Raw genomic sequence first — 26,458 nt, 5'->3', positions numbered from 1 at the left:
AACCTAAAGGGAAAGGGTTTTCAGGACATAGAAGAGGTTAACAAAAAATAGCTGGAGGCACTTAACAGCATTAGTTCAAAAGAATATAAAAAATGTTTAGAACAGTGGAAAAACGCTTGGGACAAGGGCATATCATCTAATGGACAGTATTTTGAAGGGGATTAATGTTTTCAAGATGTTATCTTGAATAAAAAAAATTGAAATAATTCTCATTTTTTGGGGGCAAATACACTTAGAAAAATCCACATCAAAAAAATGGGGATATGTCATAGAGACACGTCTGTCAATATGAACGGCCCAACAACAGTGAAAAAAATTGTATATATTATGTGGACAATAATGAATGGCAGACCATTCGGTTGAAAACACAGGAGATAGGAGAACCACCGAATGTCCAGTCCAGAATACAAGAAACATAAACAAATATGAATATAAAAGGACCTTTATTGAAAATTGGTCAAAGTGGTGCTGCAAACACATGCAATCCCACCATAACACAAACCATGAAATGCAACGTACTAGTAAAAATAAAATACATAGAACCATACAATGGGCAAGATATATTACAAATCCGTAAAATAAATAGTCAAAAAGTATGTCAGAGAAAATCACAGCATGAAGGACACATGTTTTTGTATATATAAGAGAAAATCACCAATTCATATGTCAGTGTGACTATACTATTGAAGTGGTACATCTATTTAAATATAATGTGCCCAATATTAAGCAGAAAGCCTGACATACCTGTATATGGGAAATGGAGGGATCACAGAGAGAGGGCCCCGACGCGCATTTCGGACTGCAGTGTCCTTCGTCAGGGGGTGTTTGGTCTTTGGAAACACGGACTATAAAAAGGGGTGTGTAGCCAATCGCTGACAATATGAAAAAGAAGGAGGACACCGTATGTACGGCGTGACTGCTCCGAAACCGGAAGTGCCTTGCAGGATCGCGTCAGAGGGGGTGGGCGTATACAGTACCCATAATGCACTATAAGGTAAGGTCCTATACGATGGTTCATCCAGCGTAATTGCGCACACGCCGTCTGGAGGCACCAGGACCTGCGGGTCCACCGCATCATGTGATCGGATGAATCGGGTCATGTGACCCGAGCCACCTTACACATAGAGATGCGGGGCCGGCAGGAACAAGGGGCACAGACGGCGCGAGCGCACTGGATAGGCCAAAGTAGGTGACCAAAGTGCAATGACAAGAAGATATCATATATACAATATATATACCTAACCAAGGACGTATATATTTGGATCAAAGCAGTAAAGTGCAATGTGCAAAACTGTGACACATATAACTGTATATACGTAACTATGAGATAAGTGTAAGTGAAAAAAATAAGTGATAAAGGAAGATAAATAAAAAGAAGATATCAACCAGAGAGATGTGTAAAATACATAAAAATATATAAGAATGTAAAAAGTGTAGTGAAAATATCATAATTAAATACAATGGATCAAGAGAATAATTAATACCAAGAATGTGAAGACAACTTCTCAATAAATGTGTGAATATAGATAAGAAAATAAATATATATATATCACAGGTAAAACTATAATCATCACATGTTCAAAAATCCATATAAGTACAAATAAATATATATAACATTATACAGATACATAAATATATACAACCACATATGGTGGACAAAAATATCCAGTATATATCACCACTAAAAAAACCGTGGCACAAAGATAATAGATGAATATAGAAGTGAAAAATTACTAAATGAACAATAAATATAAAAGGAGTACAAATGAATAGTAATAGCACATGGGTAAAAAGGTAGTAAATGACAAATAAATAATAAACAATAAAATAAAAAGCAAAAGAGTAAAAATTATTATAAGTAATAATACAAGTGAAAAAAAATAATAAAAATAAATAATAAATAGAGAAATATAATAATGAAAATAAAATAAAAATTATATAGAAAAAATTGCAAAAATAAGAGTGCAAAAAAAATATATAGGATGTGCAAAAAATGTGGGGTATAAAAGACACAGGAGTGAGATATATGTGAGACGACTGCAGTGAGCAAAGGATATGATGTGATAAGTGTATGTGTGTAGTGAAATTAAAGTGTGTGTGTATGATGACAATGTAGCTACTCAGTGAAATAAGAGGAAAGTTAAAATTTATATAAAAGTGAAAAATAACAGAAATATATATAAATATATGGTAATAGATGAGACGCCGCAGCCAGATCAACAATGATGTTTCAATGATCCACGATTCCAGGTAGCACTCCAGATAACGTGAGCAGATATATTGTTACTCAGGTAAAAAGGTGAACGAAGGCCGACACAAACCATACACTAAAAATGAAAAATGAAGAAGAATAGTTTAAAACACAAGAAAAGAGATAAAACCTATAAAAATGGTACAAAGACCAAAAAAGACAGATTACAGGAACGGGACAAAGCTTATATTTTCGTTAAGGCCCAGGGGATGTGTGGTTTTTAGCATCCAAATCCACTTAGTTTCTAATTTTGCCAGAGATTTACTGATTTTTCCGCCCCTGATATTATGTGGGATATGATCGATTCCAATAGCTCGTAATAGAGAGGCATTGCAATTGTGATGTTGTTTAAAATGCCATGGCAGTGTTTTCAGTGAGGACACGTCATCGACATCTTTTGCTGCTTCGATTCCTAATACATGTTCGCGTATCCGGATTTTCAACTGGCGAGTCGTCAGTCCCACATAAATGAGTGGACAGGGGCAGATAACATAATATATTACTGCAGATGTAGTACAGGTAATACAGTGTTGAATCTGATAGGTTAGTAATCCATCCGAGCTCTGAAAATCTCTCGCACGTCCAATGTTGGGACATGCCACACATTTTCCACATGGTTTACAACCTTTTGGTGTTTCAAAATTGGACAAAAACGTGTCAACCTTATTGGTATAATGACTCTTCACCAAGGAATCACGCAAATTGCGTGATCTCCTAAAGGTGATGCTGGGTTTAGAGTCAAGATATTTGGCAAGAACAGGATCAGATAAAAGGATTGGCCATGATTTATTTAAGAAATAACGCATCAGATTCGTTTGGCCATGATATTGAGTAATGAATCTGACCCGATTATCATGAGCAGGAGTTCTTTTTGAATATAGAGCCATATGACGTGAAGTATACTTGGCCCTATTGTATGCTTTTTTTATAGAGCGACGGCTATAACCTCTTTCCAGAAAACGATTTTTCAAATCATCAGCCTGCGTTTCAAAATCAGTATCGTTGGAGCATATTCGACGCAGCCTCAGAAATTGACCCATTGGTATGGATCGAATCATGGCTGGTGGATGAGATGAAGAGGCTAATAAAAGAGAGTTAACCGATGTAGTCTTGCGAAATAAATCCATCTGTAAACAATTGTATTTGTCAACACTTATTTTGACATCCAAAAATTCAATCGACTGCTTGTCGAAATGATATGTAAGATGAATGTTATGTGAGTTATGATTTAAAATGCTCATAAATTCATGTAATTCTTGTTCCGACCCCTGCCAGATCAAAAATATGTCGTCTATGTACCTCGTCCAAAAAAGGACACGGTCCATAGACGCATATCGATCAGACAGGAAGAGGTCCCTCTCCCACAGCCCCAGGAACAAGTTGGCATAGGATGGGGCAAAAGAGGCCCCCATCGCAGTTCCCTGGAGCTGCAGGTAGAAAGACCCCTTAAAAAGAAAAAAATAAAAAAAATTGTGGGACAACGTGAATTCCAATAGTTTTACAATGAAATTATTCATCGTAGAACAAGAGGTTGAGCTCATCAGAAAGTATTGAGTTGCTTGGATACCGTCAGTATGTCGGATGTTGGTGTACAATGCTTCCACATCGCATGTAACCAGGAGAGTGTTCCCATCCACATGGAGACCATCTATATTTTTAAGAAATTCGGTAGTATCTTTGGTAAAAGATGGAAGTAGTTCGACCAAAGGCTGTAATTTAGAATCGATAAACTTATTGACATTTTCAAGATAGTTTCCTTTCCCCGATATGATTGGCCGGCCAGGTGGTATTAGACTATTTTTATGAATTTTGGGGAGCAGATAAAGGGTGGGAATGGATGGCTCGCAAACTCTCAATGCCTGGTGTAACTCATTGGAAATGGTCGCATCATTCTTGGCTTCGAGCAGAAGGTTCGACAGTTCATTTTGAAACTTAATAAGGGGATTAAATGTCATCTTCCTATATGTATTAGAATCACTCAACTGTCGAAATGCTTCTGTTCGTACATAGTTTTAGGCCAAACCACCACATTCCCACCCTTATCTGCTGGTTTAAAAACAACATCATTAAGGTTACGTAGCCGGAGCAAGCCTAATCTTTCAGTCTTGGTCAAGTTGTCAGAGGGCGGATATCGGGGAATATTAACAAAATCATGGCTGACCATCTTAACAAAGATGTCAATAGTAGGACAAGTGGACAGCGGTGGAAATTTTTGGGACCGTATTTTTATGGAGGCTGGAATCTTACCTCCATCTGGGTCATTATGTTCTTGGGCCAACTCCTCCAAGTTAGCTAACGCCTCCTGTTCCGTCTCTGTGGGAAATAATCGAAAAATATTTTCATCATGAAAATAACGTTTAAAGAGGAGTTTAAGTGCAAATAGATGTAAGTCCTTGATGGCTGAAAATCTATCAAAATGTGCCGTGGGGCAAAACATTAAACCTCTGTTGAGTAGTGAAATTTCAACATGAGAGAAATTTTGAGAGCTTAAATTAATTACCTTAAGATTATTTTTATTGTTCTCAGGTGAATACCCATAATTTCGCTTATTTGGCAAAAAACGTAACTCCCGTTTGCGTTTTGGTGTAGATACCACAGAGACGGAAGAGGAGGCGTCAGACACTTCACTTGCTGGTGGATTGGATGAAATAGAAGGGGTACGAGACCTGTCTATACCAGGTGTTGGTTGTGTCCTCCATCTGTATACTTTACCCGCTGCAAAATCGCGTAAATCTCGTTTTTTTTGGGGGGTACACCCTCGTATTAGAAGTACTGTATGTCATCACTTGATTAGACGGAAAACATTTTTAAACCTATGTGTAAAATATTTGAAGATGTATGATCATTAAATATGGGTATAAGAATCCTCCAGGCTGCAAAGCTAGATTTCATAAATGTTAACATTGTTAGTGCCAAAAATGCTTTGGCACCAACAATGTCAATCTTTAAAAGATTTAGCTTTCACATCTTGTTGCCATATTTGGCATCATTAGCCAAGTGTATTTTAATCCATTCTAAATATACATAGATGGACCCTTGTCCAACATAAACACTCATTTATCAGAAAGGTTTGACGGTAGTGTTGTTTTGTGAGGCTGTCATCTGCAAAAAGAAAGCACTTTTATACCACACTGATCATTGAAAATTGTATAATTCCTCATAATTCCTGCTAGAAGCTAGCTGGACACAGAAAATGAATTAGTCTCTGTGTTGTTTATAGTGTTACTTAATATTGCAGTTAGTTTTTATAATGCCTTCTGAAAATCCTTTTAACATACCTATTTTGACACTATCTTTATTCATTCTTTTTATGCACATTTGACAACTTTATATGTTTGGCATCTGGGAGATGTACAGCAGAGCAGGGGCTGCGGGTGCCCTCAGAATTTCGTGGACATAGCCACGTGCTATTTCAAAGACACTATGAACTATTCCCTTATTTTCTGCAAACCCCACAACTTGCTGGGACGCAAGAAACTTTTTGAAATGATGGTGTGCAGGAGATTTGCTGGTTGTCTGAGAGTCCAGAAGGTTTCCTCTTTTTCTGGTATCCAAATGTTGAGGGAGAGTGGTCAAGTATGTTTTTGTGGGTTGAGTATTGCTATCTAAGTGGGTGAAAATGCCCAGTTTCTAGTTTACAGCACACATTCAAAAAGAGCCCCCAGGAATGCCCTTGTGTACTCTTGTAAGTATCAGAACATAACATTGCAAGCCTTAAAATCATCGTGAAGTAAAACCTGTAAACCTTTTAGTCTACATACCCTATAGCAATTGTGAGATAGTGACAGAACAAGGGGTTGGGAATTGCTACATTTCCCCAATTCCTATAATATCCATACTAGACTTCATTTAGGATCCTTATCTAATGCAGGAATGGGTCCAGGTGGATGAGATACAAGGAATGCAGGAATGCTGGATATCCCTAACAAAGTAGTAAACTAGCTAAGGTTTTGGTAATTCCTCCTTCTTGGCCTGGTTTTTCTTGTAGTTCTCCGTCAGTAAAGGTGTTGGACTGGCTCATTACTGGGTTTAGAATGGAGTGCACTGTCCACTCTATAGTTGGTGGAAGACTCAAGAGTCAGAATGTGTCTGTTCAAGAGTCTCTGTTAATGAGCACTGTCAGTCTCCAGTTGGCTCTATTGGTTTTCTAGGTGGTTGGTAGTAGGCCACATGTATATTGATGTCTAGTTAGTAGTTTTGAGCGAGTATGTTCTGTTAACCCTTTCGCCGAGTATGCTCAGGCCGAGCTCCGAGTATTTACAGCTGCTCGGTGATATGGTTGAATCGCTCCAGTGTGCATGATTTGCAACTGTTTGACAGCTTTATTACATGAGAGGAATGTCTATTTCTTACACATTCCTCACATGTAATAAAGCTGTCAAACAGTCGCAAATCATGCACACGGGAGCGATTCAAACATATCACCGAGCAGCTGTAACTACTAGGAGCTCGGCCTGAGCATACTCGGCGAAAGGGTTAACAGAACATACTCGCTCATCACTACTAGTTAGTGCTCAGCCATGCAGGGGTTGATTTGAATTCTGTAGTTATTTTTTACACCAATAAAGAAGAGGAGAAGCCATGTTTGAACTGAACTTTACTGTCACTGTCTTTGATAGCACTGATTATGACAACCGTAATGGAGCTAATTTTCCACACAATGTTTATTACTATGTGTAAGTTTAATGTTACTGTCCATTGCCAAACTACTTTTCTGACCTGTTAAGATGAGAGCGAGAAGAGGGGTGAGTAATACATTCTGATATTGTTAAATATTAATTATGGTTATTCATTTTTACTCTCCACTCTGTCCTGGGTATATTTGCTGACATTTAGTTTATTCTTGTACACTTAGCATAGATGAATGTACGCTATAGGGACTTCCATGAATGGACACATCAGGTGTTATGTGAGACATATATATTGCTACAGGACACTCAGGGTGGGGCTTGTCACTCTTCATTTGACACTCTTGCCATTTGGGGATTCTCTACGCTCAGGAGCTGACATGTGCTCCTGGGGCCTACTATATCCTGGACCTTGACACTAATGGATAAGCCGCTGACACGTGCTTCTGCAGCCTACTGTAACTTGGACGGACACTCATGCACAAGCAGGTGATAAAATTTCTACACAGAATCCTGAAGAAGATGGATGAAAAAACTGCAACCAATTTAATGAACTAACCATGAGACTAATTCACATATTTTGTAGTTTGCTGTAAAGATTCTTTCTGGTGGACAATCCAATAAACCACTACATTATTTTAAAAGAATTATTTTGACATTTTATTTGGAGTATTGCATCTTGAGGGGAAGGAAGCCCAGACATTAGGGAAAGGGGGAGTGGAGACCCCTAGGCAGATCTAATAACAACCTGCCTACCCTACCGTCCTTATATTGGTTCCACACCAATTGCTGAGCAGGAAACCTAATCCCTGTATATCCCTAGAGCTAGGCCCTGGATAGGGAGGGGGGGTTAGCACTAATCAGTCCCCACTATAAACTAAAGACAACAAGGGAGACAAACAAAGGGGAAGAAACTTAGCTTGAGCAGACTCCAGAGAGATAACACCAAACGTCCTCCAAGGGCACCAGAGAGGAAGTAAGCCGACTGCTATAGCTCCACGCCTTCACAAGGGATAAAAAGAATATCACCGGCGATTCCCTGAAGCAGACTGAGAGTTTATAAACACCCAGACCAATGTGTGTCAATCAGAGCAGGAGGGAGGTTGCCGCTGAGTCAGAAGGATTAAGAAGGCATTTGCAATGCCAAACGCAGTGACCTTCTGCAGCCAGATGCAGAGCGACTGTCTGTTGCATCTGACACACTGGTGACAAGAAGTCCTGAATAAATAAATATATGCAAAATATGTATATTTAACAATGGTGAGCGACTGTGATATTCAAATCGTTCACAAAGCTTGCACGGGGGGTATGAAGTAAAGACCCAAGCAAAAGAATCAAACTTCTCTTTATCGGGTGAACCTAGAATTTTCTGCTGAGGACTAAGACGTGCCAGATGTATTGACAAGTGCCAGATGCACTACAAGTGCCAGACGAGCTGATGACCAGGGATCAGCGTAGTCTAACAAAGGAGTTACAAGCTGAGTTATTGCAAGATATCTAACTTAGAAGTTTTATGGCTTAGCTTAGATGTAGAATGTGAAATGGAAAATGTAAAGTTAGATTCTAAGCTGGTGTCCTTTAATAGAGAAAAATAGAAATTGAAAAATATTTTACAGTTAGTTGACATATTTCATAAGTTTGTATCAGAAAAATCCAAACTTGACTGTATACTAGTGATTTTGATTGTAATGTTGGTGATTTTGATTTTAGTGATTTTTTTTACCCATACAAAATTTCCTTCTAAACCAGGACCCTCGTATCATCTGTTCACACACCCCATGTACTTAATAGACTTCGGTGTCTATACTAGTTCACACTGCTTGGTGACTGGTTCATTCAGCATTATGTGATTACCCTATTTATTACATTGATGGTTGACCGTACAATACAAGCAATTGTTACCATTCACCTTTCGTGTCTCCCCTATTACCTCATAGATTGTAAGCTTGCAAGCAGGGCCCTCTGTCCTCCTGGTATCTGCTGATTTATTGTTATTCTGTAATGCCTCTTATTGTCTGTACAAGTCCACTCTAAAATGTAAAGTGCTGCGGAATATGTTGGCTCTATAGAAATAAAAATTGTTATTATTAAATTATTATTTGTCCATAATGAAGAAATTGAACAAAATGAAGGTGACCTTGTGTCTGATGACTTAGGAAATGACATAGGAAGAAACGTGGGAGGAGACATAGGAAATGACGCAGGAGGAACTGACATAGGAAGGCCACTAAAAAATAGAAGAAAAGTTAAAAGCTACAGAGGCCCAGCTCCAAATTAAAGTTAGAAAATATTTGTTAAAATTATGCAAAATCATACCAAAATATGATGCTAAAATTTATGTATGTAGAAATTCAGAGATATTTGAGAGTTTTGCTGATAGGTTTGATTTAACCAATAAAGAGAAGAATCAATTATTTAAAACTAGATGGAGGCCCGATGCCATTGCATCGGGAGGGCGGTAATGTCACGATGAGGGCATGCTTTGCAGAGTTGAGAATCCCCCCCCCCCATGTGCTCACCCACCTATCCACTCTCTCTTTCCCCCATGTGCTGACTTCTCCCGTCTGTGGTCTCTTCTTTGACCTGTCTACCCCATGTGCTATTCCCCTTGTCTGCTGTCTCTCTCCTTCCTGTGCTGTGTTCTCCCCTCATGTGTTGTCCCGTTTGAGCTGTCTCCCCCCTGTGCTCTGTCTCTCTCCCCCCTGTGCGCTTTCTCTCTTCCCCATCTGCTATCTTCTCCTCTCTTGTGATCTCTTCTTTGACCTGTGTACCCCATGTGCTCTCCCCCTTGTCTGCTCTCTCTACCCCTATGCTGTCTTCTTCCCTCATGTGTTCTCTCGTTTGAACTGTCTCCCCGCGCAGTAAATCAGACCGCTGCCATCTTTGTGCAGGCAGATAGCGGCGGTCACATTAAAACTGCACATGCGCTCCTCCTGTACAAAGATGGCGGCGGTCAGTGAATCATTCGGCTGATCGCTGCGGCGTGTGCGACGTCTACAGCGTGTTCGCGATGGTGTTCCGCTGGTGGTACGCGCAAGAGGCTGCGTACGGCGTATACAGTGTGTGTGTGTGTGTGCGGTGCATACGGCATATACAGAGTGTGTGTGTGTGTGTGGTGCATACGGCGTATACAGTGTGTGTGGTGCGCATGGTGTATACAGAGAGTTTGTGTGGTACGTACGGCATATACAGTGTGTGTATGTGTGGTGCGTATGGTGTATACAGTGTGTGTAGTACGTACGGCGTATACAGAGTGTGTGTGGTGGTGCGTACGGCGTATACAGTGTGTGTGTGTGTGGTGCGTATGGCGTATAAAGTGTGTGTACGGCATATATAGTGTGTGTGGGGGGGTGCGTATGGTGTATACAGTTTGTGTGTGTGGTGTGTACGGCGTATACAGAGTGTGTGTGTGGTGCGTACAGCGTATACAGAGTGCGTGTGTGTGTGGTGTGTACGGCGTATACAGTGTGTGTGTGTGGTGCGTATGGCGTATACATTGTGTGTGTGTTGCGTACAACATATACAGTGTGTCTGTGTACGGCGTATACAGCGCGTATGTGTGTGTGGTGCATACGGCGTATACAGAGTGTGTGTGTGTGTGGTGCGTATCTCGTATACAGTGTGTGTGTGTGGTGCGTACGGTGTATACAGTGTGTGTGTATGGTGCATACGGCGTATACAGTGTGTGTGTATGTATGGTGTATACAGTGTGTGTGTGTGTGGTGCGTACGGTGTATGCAGTGTGTGTGTGTGTGGTGCGTACGGTGTATACAATGTGTGTGTGGTGCGTACGGTGTATACAATGTGTGTGTACGGCGTACACAGTGTGTGTGTGTATGTGGTGCGTACAGCGTATACAGTGTGTGTGTGTGTGTGGTGCGTACGCCGTATACAGTGTGTGTGGTGTGTACGACATATACAGTGTGTGTGTGTGGTGCGTATGGCATATACAGTGTGTGTGTGGTGCGTACGGCGTACACAGTGTGTGTGTGGTGCGTACGGCGTATACAGTGTGTGTGTGTGTGGTGCGTACGGCGTATACAGTGTGTGTGTGGTGCGTACGTCGTATACAGTGTGTGTGTGTGTGTGTGGTGCGTATGGCGTATACAGTGTGCGTGTTTGGTGCGTATGGTGTATACAGTGTGTGTGTGGTGCGTACGGCGTATACAGAGTGTGTGTGTGTGTGTGGTGGTGCGTACGGCATATACAGAGTGTGTGTGTGTGTGGTGGTGCGTACAGCATATACAGAGTGTGTATGTGTGTGGTGGTGCATACGACGTATACAGTGTGTGTGTGGTGCGTACGGCGTATACAATTGAGCATGCATTTCACTTGTTAAAGACTAAACTTCAGACAGAAAGGCCGACAAACAAACAGCAACTGAAAACCACCGCAGTGAAGGCCTGGCAGAGCATCAAAAAGGAGGAAACACAGCGTCTGGGGTTGTCCATGAGTTCAAGACTTCAGACAGTCATTGCCAACAAAGGGTTTTCAACCAAGTGCTAGAAATGAACATTTTATTTACAATTATTTAATCTGTCCATTTACTTTTGGTCCCTTTTTAAACAGGGTGGCACATGTTAACCCCTTAAGCCCCGGAGCATTTTTCGTTTTTGCATTTTCGTTTTTGCTCCCCTTGTTCCCAGAGCCATAGCGTTTTTATTTTTTGGTCAATATGGCCATGTGAGGGCTTATTTTTTGCGGGACGAGTTGTACTTTTCAACGCCATTACTAGTTTTATCATATCCTGTACGGGAAAACGGGAAAAAAATTCCAAGTGCGGTAAAATTGCAAAAAAAGTGCAATACCACAGTTGTTTTTTATTTTTTTTTTTTACCATGTTCACTGAATGCTAAAACTGACCTGCTCTTCTTATTCTACAGGTCATTACGAGTTCATAGACACCAAACATGTATAGGTTCTTTTATATTTAAGTGGTGAAAAAAAATTCCAAAATTTGGTAAAAAAAAAAAAAAAAAAAATAGCGCCATTTTCTAAGACCCGTAGCGTCTCCATTTTTCGGGATCTGGGGCTGGTTGAGGGCTTATTTTTTGCGTGCCAGGCTGACGTTTTTATTGATACCATTTTGGGGTAGATCCGATGTTTTGATCGCCCGTTATTGCATTTTATTGCAATTTTGCAGCGACCAAAAAACGTAATTCTGGCGTTTAGAATTTTTTTCTCGTTACGCCGTTTACCGATCGGAATAATTCTTTTTTTATATTGATAGATCGGGCGATTCTGAACGCGGCGATACCAAATATGTGTATGTGGGGTTTTTTTTTATATATTTTATTTTGAATGGGGCGAAAGGGGGTGATTTAAACTTTTATATTTTTTTATTTTTTTAAAAACTTTTTTTTTTTACTTTTTGCATGCTTCTATAGTCTCCATAGGAGACTAGAAGCAGCAACTATCCGATCGCCTCTGCTACATACAGGGGACGAGCAGGTCCCCTGCATGCAGCAGAAATGGTCCTGTGCTATGAGCGCCGACCACTAGGTGGCGCTCATAGCGACAAGATCATGACAACCACAGGCGTCTGCTGCAGACCCTGGGTTGTCATGCACGCCCATCGGCAACCCGCGATCACGTGACGGGGTCGCCGGTGGGCGGGGCTTATGACGCGCTACCCGGAAGCGCGCGTTAAATGCTGCTGTCGGAGATTGACAGCAGCATTTAACTGGTTAACAGCCGCGGGTGGATCGCGATTCCACCCGCGGCTGTTGCGGGCACATGTCAGCTGTAAGAATCAGCTGACATGTGCTCGGTTCAGTGAGGGCTCAGCGCCGGAGCCCTCACTGAACCGGCGGTACGCAAATATGCGTACTAATACGTCCCCGGTAAGTAAGGGGTTAAGGAGCTGAAACTCCTAAACCCTTCATCCAATTTTAATGTGGATACCCTCAAATGAAAGCTGAAAGTCTGAACTTCAACTGCATCTGAATTGTTTTGTTTAAAATTCATTGTGGTAATGTCTAGAACCAAAATTAGAAAAATGTCTCTGTCCAAATATATATGGACCTAACTGTATATGAACGGTGGTACAGAACTCTCATTTAAGATGTCAAATTACAACTGATGATTAAGACGTTTGTGAATAAGTTTGGATTTTTGGATTCTGTCACTCGTGCTATTGTGTCACAAAGAGATTCTTTATTTGCATGTGTGTAATTGCTAAAATTATTATTATTATTATTTATTATTATAGCGCCATTTATTACATGGCACTTTACATGTGAAAAAGGGGTATACGTACATACAAGAACAATTACAATAATCTTGAACACAATGTGACAGCGACTGGTACAGGAGGAGCGAGGACCCTGCCCGCGAGGGCTCACAATCTACAAGGGATGGGTGAGGATACAGTAGGTGAGGGTAGAGCTGGTCGTGCAGCAGTGGTTACTGCAGATTGTAGGCTTGTCGGAAGAGGTGGGTCTTCAGGCTCTTTTTGAAGGTTTCCACGGTTGACGAGAGTCTGATGTGCTGGGGTAGAGAGTTCCAGAGTAGGGGGGAAGCACGGGAGAAATCTTGTATGCGATTGTGGGAGGAGGAAATAAGAGGGGAGTAGAGAAGGAGATCTTGTGAGGATCGAAGGTTGCGTGCGGGTATGTAACGGGAGACTAGGTCAGATATATGGAGGAGATAGGTTGTGAATGGCTTTGTATGTCATGGTTAGGGTTTTGAACTGGAGTCTCTGAGCAACGGGGAGCCAGTGAAGAGATTGGCAGAGAGGAGAGGCCGGGGAATAGCGGGGGGACAGGTGGATTAGTCGGGCAGCAGAGTTTAGGATGGATTGGGGGGGTGCAAGAGTGTTGGAAGGTAGGCCACAGAGCAGGAGGTTGCAGTAGTCAAGGCGGGAGATGATGAGGGCGTGCACTAGTGTTTTTGCGGATTCATGGTTGAGGAATGTGTGCATCCGGGAGATATTTTTGAGTTGGAGTCAGCAGGAAGTGGAAAGGGCTTGGATATGTGGTTTGAAGGAGAGTTCAGAGTCCAGGGTTACCCCAAGGCAGTGAACTTGAGGGACTGGGGAGAGTGGACAGCCATTGACGTTGATTGATAGGTCAGTTGGGGGGGGGTGAATGAGATGGTGGAAAGATGATGAATTCTGTTTTGTCCATGTTAAGTTTTAGAAATCTAGCAGAGAAGCAGGATGAAATAGCGGACAGACATTGTGGGATTTTGGTTAGTAAGGAGGTGATATCGGGTCCAGAGAGGTAGATCTGTGAGTCATCAGCATAAAGGTGATAATGAAAGCTATGAGATTCTATGAGCTGTCCCAGGCCGAAGGTGTAGATGGAGAAGAGCAGGGGTCCTAGAACTGAACCTTGGGGGACACCGACAGATAGGGGGCGAGATGAGGAGGTGGTGTGTGAGTGGGAGACACTGAATGTCCTGTCTGTTAGGTATGAGGAGATCCAGGATAGGGCCAAGTCTGTGATGCCGAGAGATGCGAGAGTCTGTAGTAAGAGGAAATGGTCCACTGTGTCGAAGGCAGATGACAGGTCTAGGAGGAGGAGGATGGAGTAGTGTCACTTAGATTTGGCGGTTAGTAGGTCGTTGGTGACTTTGGTTAGTGCAGTTTCAGTAGAATGGTGCGGTCGGAAACCAGATTGTAGGCAGTCGAAGAGGGAGCAGGAAGATAGGTGGGAGGACAGTTCAGATTGGACGTGTTGTTCCAGTAGTTTTGAGGCATAGGGGAAAAGTGATATAGGGCGATAGCTAGTCAGAGAGGATGGATCAAGGGAGGGCATTTTGAGGATGGGTGTGATTGAGGCATGTTTGAAGCATGATGGGAAGACACCAGTTGTTAGTGACAGGTTGAAGAGGTGGGCTAGGGCTGGGATGAAGATAGTGGTAAGGTTTGGGATGAAGTGGGACGGGATTGGGTCAAGTTTGCAGGTGGTGAGGTTTGATTTGGAGAGTAAAGAGGAAAGTTGATCTAAAATGTAATTATATGTTGTATAAAAGTGTTATACAATGTATTTTTTAGTTATTTGTTATATATAGCATATACAATATAATTTTGTAGTAATATTTTGAATTACATTAGAGTCACTATATACAGGTATAAGATATTTTAAGTGTTTTGTTTGTTTACGAATTTGATATTTAATCTTATTCTTTTTCTTCCTTAGAATTTTATTTCTATTCAGGATTTGATCAAAAAACTCTTATATGAATTTATTTCTTTATTTACACAGGAAGTTGTAATAACTGCATGATTTTATATATGTAATACTAAAAAAATAATATATAGCTGATTGAATCATATTATTTGTGAGCATCATGTGTAAATTAAGATATTTTTTGTGCTACAAATATTTTTTGGTTTGCAGAGGTTCTCTTTGCATGGAAAGGTACCACATGGGGGTACGCCTTATAATCGAGACTGCGGTGGAGCTAGGTCACAGGGGGCCGGACGCGGCAGCAATGGGGCGGTACTGTGGGCCCTGGCCTCTCATAAGATGTTGGCGCCGGTGAGCGTACTCCAATCCCATAGCAAAAGTAGACCTTTGCTATGCAGAACAAAGATGTCACACCTGTTTCAAAAGTGACACAAGGCCAGTGTGAATGACATGGGGGGGATTCCACAAATATCCAAGGCAATCTAATGTACGCAAGTCCAGGTATTTAACCCCTTTACCCCCGAGGGTGGTTTGCACGTTAATGACCGGGCCAATGTTACAATTCTGACCACTGTCACTTTATGAGGTAATTACTCTAGAACGCTTCAACGGATCCCGCTGATTCTGAGATGTTTTTTCGTGACATATTGTACTTCATGATTGTGGTAAAATTTCTTTGATATCACTTACGTTTATTTGTGAAAAAAAATGGAAATTTGGCAAAAATGTTGAAAATTTTGCAAATTTGAATTTTTATGCCCTTAAATCAGAGACATATGTCACACAAAATAGTTATTAAATAACATTTCCCACATGTCTACTTTATATCAGCACAATTTTGGAACCAAAATTTTTTTTTATTAGGGAGCTATAAGGGTTAAAAGATGACCAGTGATTTCTCATTTTTACAACAAAATTTACAAAACCATTTTTTTAGGGACCACATTACATTTGAAGTCACTTTGAGGGGTCTTTATGACAGAAAATACGCAAAAGTGACACCATTCTAAAAACTGCACCCCTCAAGGTGCTCTAAACCACATTCAAGAACTGTATTAACCCTTCAGGTGCTTCACAGGAATTTTTGGAATGTGGAAGAAAAAAATTAACATTTAACTTTTTTCACAAAAATGTTACTTTAGACCCAATTTTTTTTATTTTCGCAGGGGTAACAGGAAAAAATGGACCCCAAAATTTGTTGTGCAATTTCCCCTGAGCACGCAAATACTGCACACGTGGGGAAAAAACACTGTTTGGGCGCCCGGCAGAGCTCGGAAGAGAAGGAGCGCCATTTGACTTTTTGAATGTAAAATTTGCTTGAATAATTAGCGGACACCATGTTGCGTTTGGGGAGCCCCTGATGTGCCTAAACAGTGGAAACCCCCCACAAGTGACACCATTTTGGAAACTAGACTCCCAAGGGAACTTATCTAGATGTGTGGTGAGCACCCTGAACCCCCAGGTGCTTCACAGAAGTTTATAACATTGAACCGTAAAAATAAAATCTTCACATTTTTCCCACAAAAATGTTTTTCAGCCCCCAATTTTACATTTTCATAAGGGTAAAAGGAGAAATTGCGCCATGCAGTTTGTTGTGCAATTTCTTCTGAGTAAGCAGATACCCCAAATGTGAGGGAAAACCACTGTTTGGGCACACGGCAGGGTTCAGGAGGGAAGGAGCGCCATTTGACTTTTTGATTGTAAAATTTCCTTGAATAATTAGCGGACGCCATGTTGCGTTTGGAGAGCCCCTGATGTGCCTAAACAGTGGAAACCCCCCACAAGTGACACCATTTTGGAAACTAGACCCCTCAGGGAACTTATCTAGATGTGTGGTGAGCACCTTGAACCCCCAGGTGCTTCACAGGAGTTTATAACATTGAGCCGTAAAAATAAAATTTTCACATTTTTGCAACAAAAATGTTTTTCAGCCTCCAATTTTGCATTTTCATGAGGGTAACAGGAGAAATTGCACCATGACATTTGTTGTGCAATTGCTCCTGAGCATACCGATACCCCATATGTGGGGGAAAAACACTGTTTGGGCTCACGGTAGAGCTCGGAAGAGAAGGAGCGCCATTTGACTTTTGAATGTAAAATTTGCTTGAATAATTAGCGGATGCCATGTTGCGTTTGGAGAGCCCCTGATGTGCTCAAACAGTGGAATCCCCCACAAGTGACACCATTTTGGAAACTAGACCCCTCAGGGAACTTATCTAGATGAGTGGTGAGCAACTTGAACCCCCAGGTGCTTCACAGTAGTTTAGAACATTAAGCCGTAAAAATAAAATTTTCACATTTTTCAAATAAAAATGTTTTTCAGCGCCCAATTTGCATTTTCATAAGAGTAACAGAAGAAATTGCACCATGAAGTTTGTTGTGCAATTTCTCCTGAGTAAGCAAGATACCCAATATGTGGGGGAAAACCACTGTTTGGGCGCACGGCAGGGTTCGGAAGGAGCGCCATTTGACTTTTTGAATGTAAAATTTACTTGAATACTTAGCGGATGTGCCCCTGATGTGCCTAAACAGTGGAAAACCCCCACAAGTGACACCATTTTGGAAACTAGACCTCTCAGGGAACTTATCTAGATGCATGGTGAGCACCCTGAACCCCCAAGTGCTTTGTAGAAGTTTATAACATGGAGCCGTGAAAATTAAAAAATCAAACTTTTTCCCCAAAAATAATGTTTTAGCCCCAATTTTTTTATTTTCACAAGGGTAAGAGGAGAAAATGGACCCCAAAAACTGTTGTGCAATTTCTCCTGAGTACGCCAATACCCCTTATGTGGGGAAAATACAGTGTTTGGGCGAACGGCAGAGTTCAGAAGGGAAGGAGCATTGTGTGACTTTTTGAATGCAAAATTGGCTGGAATTGAGAGCGGACGCCATGTCGCGTTTGGAGAGCCCCTGATGTGCCTAAACAGTGGAAACCCCCCCCCCCAAGTGACCCCATTTTGGAAACTACATCCCTCAAGGATTTTATCAAGGGGTATAGTGAACATTTTGAATCCAGAGGTAAGATACAGAATTTGATAACATTAGGTCATCATATTGAGTATCGCGGGTGCTCGAGTGACAAGCTCGAGTCCCAGCCCGCATGTTTCATGGTTATTAGACACCCCCAAAAAAACATGCGACGATTGCTCGTGCATGGTAGGCAATCCCCGCGAGGTTTTTTTTGGCCACGAAGCATATGGGGCAGAGACTCAAGCATGTCACTTGAGCACCCGCGATACTCGGTGCATTCATGAGCATTCATGAGCACCCGATGCAAACTCAAGTAGCGAGCACTTGCACTCAACACTAGTCGCCATATCGTCATCTTTTTTTTTTTTACTTTTGAAAAAAATCCCAACCCCATCACAACTCTAACCCTAGAGTTTATTTTTTACGCCGTTCCTCGTGCGGAATAAGTGATTAAACGACTTTATTCTTCGGGTCGGTACGATTACAGCGATACTAGAATCATATCGGGTTTTTATGATTGACAGCTGTCATACACTAAAAGACGCATTTTTTTGCAAAATCTAGTTTTTGCATCGCCGTAATTTGAGAGCTATAATTTTTCCATATTTTGGCCGACAGAGTCATGTGATGGCTTGTTTTTTGTGGGATGAGTTGACATTTTTATTGGTACCATTTTCAGGCACGTGACATTTTTTGATCGCTTTCTATTCCGATTTTTGGGAGGCAGAATAAATAAAAACCAGCAATTCCAGAATTTTTTTTTATGTTTTTTTTTTTATGCTGTTCCGCATGTTGTAAAATTGATAAGGCTGCGTTATTCTTCGGGTCAGTACGTTTACAGTGGTACCACATTTATATTGTTTTTCTATGGTTTGGCGCTTTTACACAATAAAAGCTATTTTATAGAAAAAAATATTTTTTTGCATCGCTTTATTCCGAGAGCTATAACTTTTATTTTTCTGCTGATGGAGCTGTATGGCGGCTTGTTTTTTTGCGGGACAAGATGACGTTTTCAGCGGTACCATTTTTATTTATATTCGTCTTTTTGATCGCGTGTTATTTCATTTTTTGTTTGGCGGTACGATGATAAAGCATTGTTTTTTGCTTCGTTTTTTTTTTTTTTTTTTTTACAGTGCTCAATGAGGGGGCTAACTAGTGGGACATTTTTATAGGTCAGGTCGTTCTGGATGCGGCGATACCAAATATGTGTTCTTTTATTGATGGGTACATTATATTTTTATTTTTGGTTGATTAATTTTTTTTTATATTTTTACAATTTATTATTATTTTTTTTTCATTTTTTAACACTTTTTGGACTTTTATTCTGTGTCCCACTCTGGGACTTTCACTTTTTTCATTCTGATCGCCTGTATAGCACAGGAATGCAGCACCATCCCTGTGCTATACAGGCTGTCAGTGCTGCATAGGGAGAAGATTCTTTTGGTCATGCACTGCACATGACCAAAGAATCTTCCTGCTGTCTGGTGACCCGGATGTTGTCATGGCAACATCCAGGAAGCCGCGGCAGACAGTGCTGGAGGCCGGAAGACAGGGGCGTACATAGGAATTATGGGGCCCCATAGCAGAAATTCTAATTGCCCCCCCCCCCCCAAAAAAAAAAAGTAAATAATTGTCGGGGTCACAGAAGAGCAGATCTCACAACTTTCTAGCCTTTACATAGTAATTTTCATCCTGCTGAAGTCCTAGATTCCTTTTTCATTGCCCCATAAAGTATGATGCCAACAAAAGTGCCCCCAACACACAGTATGATACCCCCATGGTGAATTCCTCCACATGCACAGTGTGATGACCCTACTGTACCCCACCTCAACTCCCAGGGCAAAGTATGATGACCCCAACACAGTATGATCCCCCAACTGTGACCCCCACACAGCTCTCCATGCAGTATAATGGGCCTATATGCAGTATAGTGGCCCCACACCTCTCCACACTCCACAGAGTATAATGCACTCGCCATGGTCCTCCATACAGTATAAGGCACTCGCCATGGTCCTCCACACAGTATAATGCACTCGCCATGGTCCTCCACACAGTATAATGCACTCGCCATGGTCCTCCACACAGTATAATGCACTCGCCATGGTCCTCCACTCAGTATAATGCACTCACCATGGTCCTCCACTCAGTATAATGCACTCACCATGGTCCTCCACTCAGTATAATGCACTCGCCATGGTCCTCCACTCAGTATAATGCACTCGCCATGGTCCTTCACTCAGTATAAGATACTCGCCATGATCCTCCATACAGTATAATGCACTCGCCATGGTTCTCCACTCAGAATAATGCACTCGCCATGGTCCTCCACTCAGTATAATGCACTCGCCATGGTCCTCCACTCAGTATAATGCACTTGCCATGGTCCTCCACTCAGTATAATGCACTCGCCATGGTCCTCCACTCAGTATAATGCACTCGCCATGGTCCTCCACTCAGTATAATGCACTCGCCATGGTTCTCCACTCAGCATAAGACACTCGCCATGATCCTCCATACAGTATAATGCACTCGCCATGCTCCTCCACTCAGTATAATGCACTCGCCATGGTCCTCCACTCAGTATAATGCACTCACCATGGTCCTCCACTCAGTATAATGCACTCGCCATGGTCCTCCACTCAGTATAATGCACTCGCCATGGTCCTCCACTCAGTATAAGACACTCGCCATGATCCTCCATACAGTATAATGCACTCGTCATGCTCCTCCACACAGTATAATGCACTCGCCATGCTCCTCCACTCAGTGTAATGCACTCGCCATGGTCCTCCACTCAGTATAATGCACTCGCCATGGTCCTCCACTCAGTATAATGCACTCGCCATGGTCCTCCACTCAGTATAATGTACTCGCCATGGTCCTCCACTCAGTATAATGCACTCGCCATGGTCCTCCACTCAGTATAATGCACTCGCCATGGTCCTCCACACAGTATAATGCACTCACCATGGTCCTCCACTCAGTATAATGCACTCGCCATGGTCCTCCACACAGTATAATGCACTCGCCATGGTCCTCCACACAGTATAATGCACTCACCATGGTCCTCCACTCAGTATAATGCACTCACCATGGTCCTCCACACAGTATAATGCATTCACCATGGTCCTCCACACAGTATAATGCACTCGCCATAGTCTTCCACACAGTATAATGCACTCGCCATGGTCCTCCACACAGTATAATGCACTCGCCATGGTCCTCCACACAGTATAATGCACTCGCCATGGTCCTCCACACAGTATAATGCACTCGCCATGGTCCTCTACACAGTGTAAGACACTCGCCATGGTCCTCCACACAGTATAAGACACTCGCCATGGTCCTCCACACAGTGTAAGACACTCGCCATGGTCCTCCACACAGTATAAGACACTCGCCATGGTCCTCAACACACTATAAGACACTCGCCATGGTCCTCCACACACTATAAGACACACGCCATGGTGCTCCACACAGTATAATGCACTCCCCATGGTCCTCCACTCAGTGTAATGCACTCGCCATGGTCCTCCACTCAGTATAATGCACTCGCCATGGTCCTCCACACAGTATAATGCACTCGCCATGGTCCTCCACACAGTATAATGCACTCGCCATGGTCCTCTACACAGTATAAGACACTCGCCATGGTCCTCCACACAGTGTAAGACACTCGCCATGGTCCTCCACACAGTATAAGACACTCGCCATGGTCCTCAACACACTATAAGACACTCGCCATGGTCCTCCACACACTATAAGACACACGCCATGGTGCTCCACACAGTATAATGCACTCGCCATGCTCCTCCACTCAGTGTAATGCACTCGCCATGGTCCTCCACTCAGTATAATGCACTCGCCATGGTCCTCCACTCAGTATAATGCACTCGCCATGGTCCTCCACTCAGTATAATGCACTCGCCATGGTCCTCCACTCAGTATAATGTACTCGCCATGGTCCTCCACTCAGTATAATGCACTCGCCATGGTCCTCCACTCAGTATAATGCACTCGCCATGGTCCTCCACACAGTATAATGCACTCACCATGGTCCTCCACTCAGTATAATGCACTTGCCATGGTCCTCCACACAGTATAATGCACTCGCCATGGTCCTCCACACAGTATAATGCACTCACCATGGTCCTCCACTCAGTATAATGCACTCACCATGGTCCTCCACTCAGTATAATGCACTCGCCATGGTCCTCCACTCAGTATAATGCACTCGCCATGGTCCTTCACTCAGTATAAGATACTCGCCATGATCCTCCATACAGTATAATGCACTCGCCATGCTCCTCCACACAGTATAATGCACTCGCCATGGTTCTCCACTCAGAATAATGCACTCGCCATGGTCCTCCACTCAGTATAATGCACTCGCCATGGTCCTCCACTCAGTATAATGCACTTGCCATGGTCCTCCACTCAGTATAATGCACTCGCCATGGTCCTCCACTCAGTATAATGCACTCGCCATGGTCCTCCACTCAGTATAATGCACTCGCCATGGTTCTCCACTCAGCATAAGACACTCGCCATGATCCTCCATACAGTATAATGCACTCGCCATGCTCCTCCACTCAGTATAATGCACTCGCCATGGTCCTCCACTCAGTATAATGCACTCGCCATGGTCCTCCACTCAGTATAATGCACTCGCCATGGTCCTCCACTCAGTATAATGCACTCGCCATGGTCCTCCACTCAGTATAAGACACTCGCCATGATCCTCCATACAGTATAATGCACTCGTCATGCTCCTCCACACAGTATAATGCACTCGCCATGCTCCTCCACTCAGTGTAATGCACTCGCCATGGTCCTCCACTCAGTATAATGCACTCGCCATGGTCCTCCACTCAGTATAATGCACTCGCCATGGTCCTCCACTCAGTATAATGCACTCGCCATGGTCCTCCACTCAGTATAATGTACTCGCCATGGTCCTCCACTCAGTATAATGCACTCGCCATGGTCCTCCACTCAGTATAATGCACTCGCCATGGTCCTCCACACAGTATAATGCACTCACCATGGTCCTCCACTCAGTATAATGCACTCGCCATGGTCCTCCACACAGTATAATGCACTCGCCATGGTCCTCCACACAGTATAATGCACTCACCATGGTCCTCCACTCAGTATAATGCACTCACCATGGTCCTCCACACAGTATAATGCACTCACCATGGTCCTCCACACAGTATAATGCACTCGCCATAGTCTTCCACACAGTATAATGCACTCGCCATGGTCCTCCACACAGTATAATGCACTCGCCATGGTCCTCCACACAGTATAATGCACTCGCCATGGTCCTCTACACAGTGTAAGACACTCGCCATGGTCCTCCACACAGTATAAGACACTCGCCATGGTCCTCCACACAGTGTAAGACACTCGCCATGGTCCTCCACACAGTATAAGACACTCGCCATGGTCCTCAACACACTATAAGACACTCGCCATGGTCCTCCACACACTATAAGACACACGCCATGGTGCTCCACACAGTATAATGCACTCCCCATGGTCCTCCACGCAGTATAATGCACTCACCATGGTCGTCCACGCAGTGTAAGACACTCGCCATGGTCCTCCACACAGTGTAAGACACTCGCCATGGTCCTCCACACAGTGTAAGACACTCGCCATGGTCCTCCACACAGTATAAGACACTCGCCATGGTCCTCCACACAGTATAAGACACTCGCCATGGTCCTCCACACAGTATAAGACACTCGCCATGGTCCTCAACACACTATAAGACACTCGCCATGGTCCTCCACACAGTATAATGCACTCCCCATGGTCCTCCACACAGTATAATGTACTCCCCATGGTCCTCAACACAGTATAATGCACCCCATGGTCTGTACGCAGTATAATGCAGCCCTCCATAGGGTAAAATGCAGCTCCCCCCCACCATAGGGTAAAATGCAGCCCCCAGTCCTCCAGTATTATCAGTACTCACTGATTTATAAATAAATACATACTTATCGCTCCTCGTTCCCTGCTGCTTCAGTCTCTGCAGCGCGTCTCTGTCATCACCTCAGCAGCTGTCAGCTCTACTGTCTGACACAGCGTGGTGTGTCATTATGCCGCTGCCTCAGACACAGAGGAGGAATGATGGGAGAGAGAGTGTCACATGACGTTCCCTCCTCCATCATTGCTATCAACCAGGGCTTCTCCAGGTTTTCGTGGGTCCAGGGCGAAAGAGTCTCAGTGGGCCCCTTTAACACATACCACGATTCATGATGCACAGATACGACGGAGGAATATAGGTATAGTACACAGGGCCCAGGCTGTCCCCTCATCCTTCATGTATGCAGACATGCACACACACACACACACACAGTACACAGACACGCACACACACAGTACGCAGACATGTACACACACAGTACGCAGACACGCACACACACACAGTACGCAGACACGCACACACACACAGTATGCAGACATGTACACACACACAGTACGCAGACACGCACACACACAGTACGCAGACATGTACACACACACAGTACGCAGACACGCACACACACAGTACGCAGACACGCACACACACACAGTATGCAGACATGCACACACACAGTACGCAGACACGCGCAAACACACACATTACACAGACATGCACACACACGGTACGCAGACACACGCATACACGGTACGCAGACACGCATGCACACAAACAGATACACAGATACGCATGCACACAAACAGATACACAGATAAGTACACATACAGACATACGTACATATTTGAACACATTCTTAAAAACACATAAAACAGACATAAATATATATACACAGTCATACACACAAGACACATTAGAAATATATTTAATATGCGTGCGGCCATGCCGGAAGACAGTGCCTGTGGGTGGCGGCGGCAGCAATCATGCAGCTGAGCGGGGAGTGCAGGAGGGCGGCGACTGCTATGGGGCCCCCCCAGCTCACGGGCCACTGCCGGAAGAGGAGGTGAGTATTGCGATCACCTCCCCTTGCCACAGCAATGCTGCGATTGACTTCGATCGCAGCATTGAGGGGGTTAATGTGCCGGGAGTGGTGCAGGACCGCTCCCTGCACATAGTACCGCTTGTGTGCGGCGCGATTGCCATATGACCTAATAGTACGTCATTGGTCCAATCAGCCCAGGTCACCAAGACGTACTATTAGGTCATACGTCAGAAAGGGGTTAAAGGTGACACTGCACAGATACAGTATTAAATGCTACATTTCATCTATGGACTTTGGTTTCTTATCAGCATTTAATTCATGGACTTTGATTAAAATATGGACTTTGCAATAAAGAATACAGTTTATGGACTAAACCATAACAAATAAAATTATGGACTATACAATATCTACAGTGGCTTGCAAAAGTATTCACCCTCCGTGGAATTTTTCAGGTTTTGCTACCTCACAACCTGGAATTTCACTGTTTTTTTGAGGTTTTGCATCAGTTCATGTAAAGAACATGCCTACAACTGTGAACATTTGATTTTCTTTTTATTGTGAAGCAAACAACAAATAGTACAAAAATAACTGAAAACTTCAATGTGCATAACTATTAACTCCCCTAAAGTCACTATTTTGTAGAGCCTCCTTTTGCGGCAATTAAGCTGCAAATCGCTTTGGATAAGTCTCTATGGGCTTTCCACATCTTGCCACTGGGATTTTTTGCCCATTCCTTCGAGGCAAAACTGCTCCAGTTCTTTCAAGTTAGATGGTTTCCTTTGGTGAACAGTAATCTTCAAGTCTGAACACAGATTCTCAATTGAATTAAGGTCTGGGCTTTGACAAGGCCACTCCAAAACATTTACACGTTCCCCCTTAAACCACTGGAGTGTTGCTTTAGCAGTATGCTTTGGGTCACTGTCTTGTTGGAAGGTGAACCTCCGTCCCAGTCTCAAATCACTGACAGACTGAAACAGGCTTTGCTCAAGAATATCCCTGTATTTCGCACCATCCTTCTTCCCCTCACCTCAGACCATTTTCCCTGTCCCTGCTGAAAAAAAACTTCCTCACAGCATGCTGCTGCCACCACCATGTTTCGCTGTGGGGATGGTGTTCTTGGGGTGATAAGTTATATTGGTTTGGGGCCAGACATAGTGTTTACCTTGGGGGCTAAAAAGTTCAATTTTGGTCTCATCTGACCACAGCATCTTCCTCCATACATCTGGGGAGTCTCCCACATGTCTTTTGGCAAACTCAAAATTAGTTTTTGTGTGTAAGTGAAGGCTTTTTTCTGCTCACTCTTCCATAAAGGCCACCTTGATGGAGTGTATGGCTTATTGTGGTCGTATGGACAGATACTCCAGTCTCTGCTTGGGAACTCTGCAGCTCCTTCAGGGTTACCTTTGGTTTCTGTGCTGCCTCTCTGATTAATGCCCCCCTTTCCGATTGCATGGATTTATATTGTGTGACCAACTTGTCAAGCACTTTTCCAAGTGATGC

At 43.1% G+C, this 26,458-nt stretch overlaps 1 long non-coding RNA gene across 2 annotated transcripts; it reads right to left on the bottom strand.

Moving 5' to 3' along the window:
• Positions 1 to 1,971: 1,971 nt before the first annotated feature.
• Positions 1,972 to 24,117, bottom strand: LOC141165158 (uncharacterized). Of its 2 annotated transcripts, XR_012251073.1 has the most exons (4): positions 23,993 to 24,117; positions 8,810 to 8,942; positions 4,499 to 4,564; positions 1,972 to 2,327 (listed from the first exon to the last, which is right to left on the bottom strand). It is a non-coding gene; the product is annotated as an uncharacterized lncRNA (long non-coding RNA). The 2 variants fall into 2 exon arrangements; XR_012251074.1 differs by lacking the exon at positions 4,499 to 4,564.
• Between the last annotated feature and the right edge of the window lie 2,341 nt (positions 24,118 to 26,458).

The sequence above is a fragment of the Phyllobates terribilis genome, unplaced genomic scaffold, assembly GCF_046119375.1.
Source record: "Phyllobates terribilis strain yellow unplaced genomic scaffold, ASM4611937v1 Scaffold_11__3_contigs__length_659146591, whole genome shotgun sequence".
Taxonomy (NCBI): domain Eukaryota; kingdom Metazoa; phylum Chordata; class Amphibia; order Anura; family Dendrobatidae; genus Phyllobates; species Phyllobates terribilis.
Note: the sequence above shows the minus strand (reverse complement) of the source record. Positions and strands in the feature narration are given on the sequence as shown.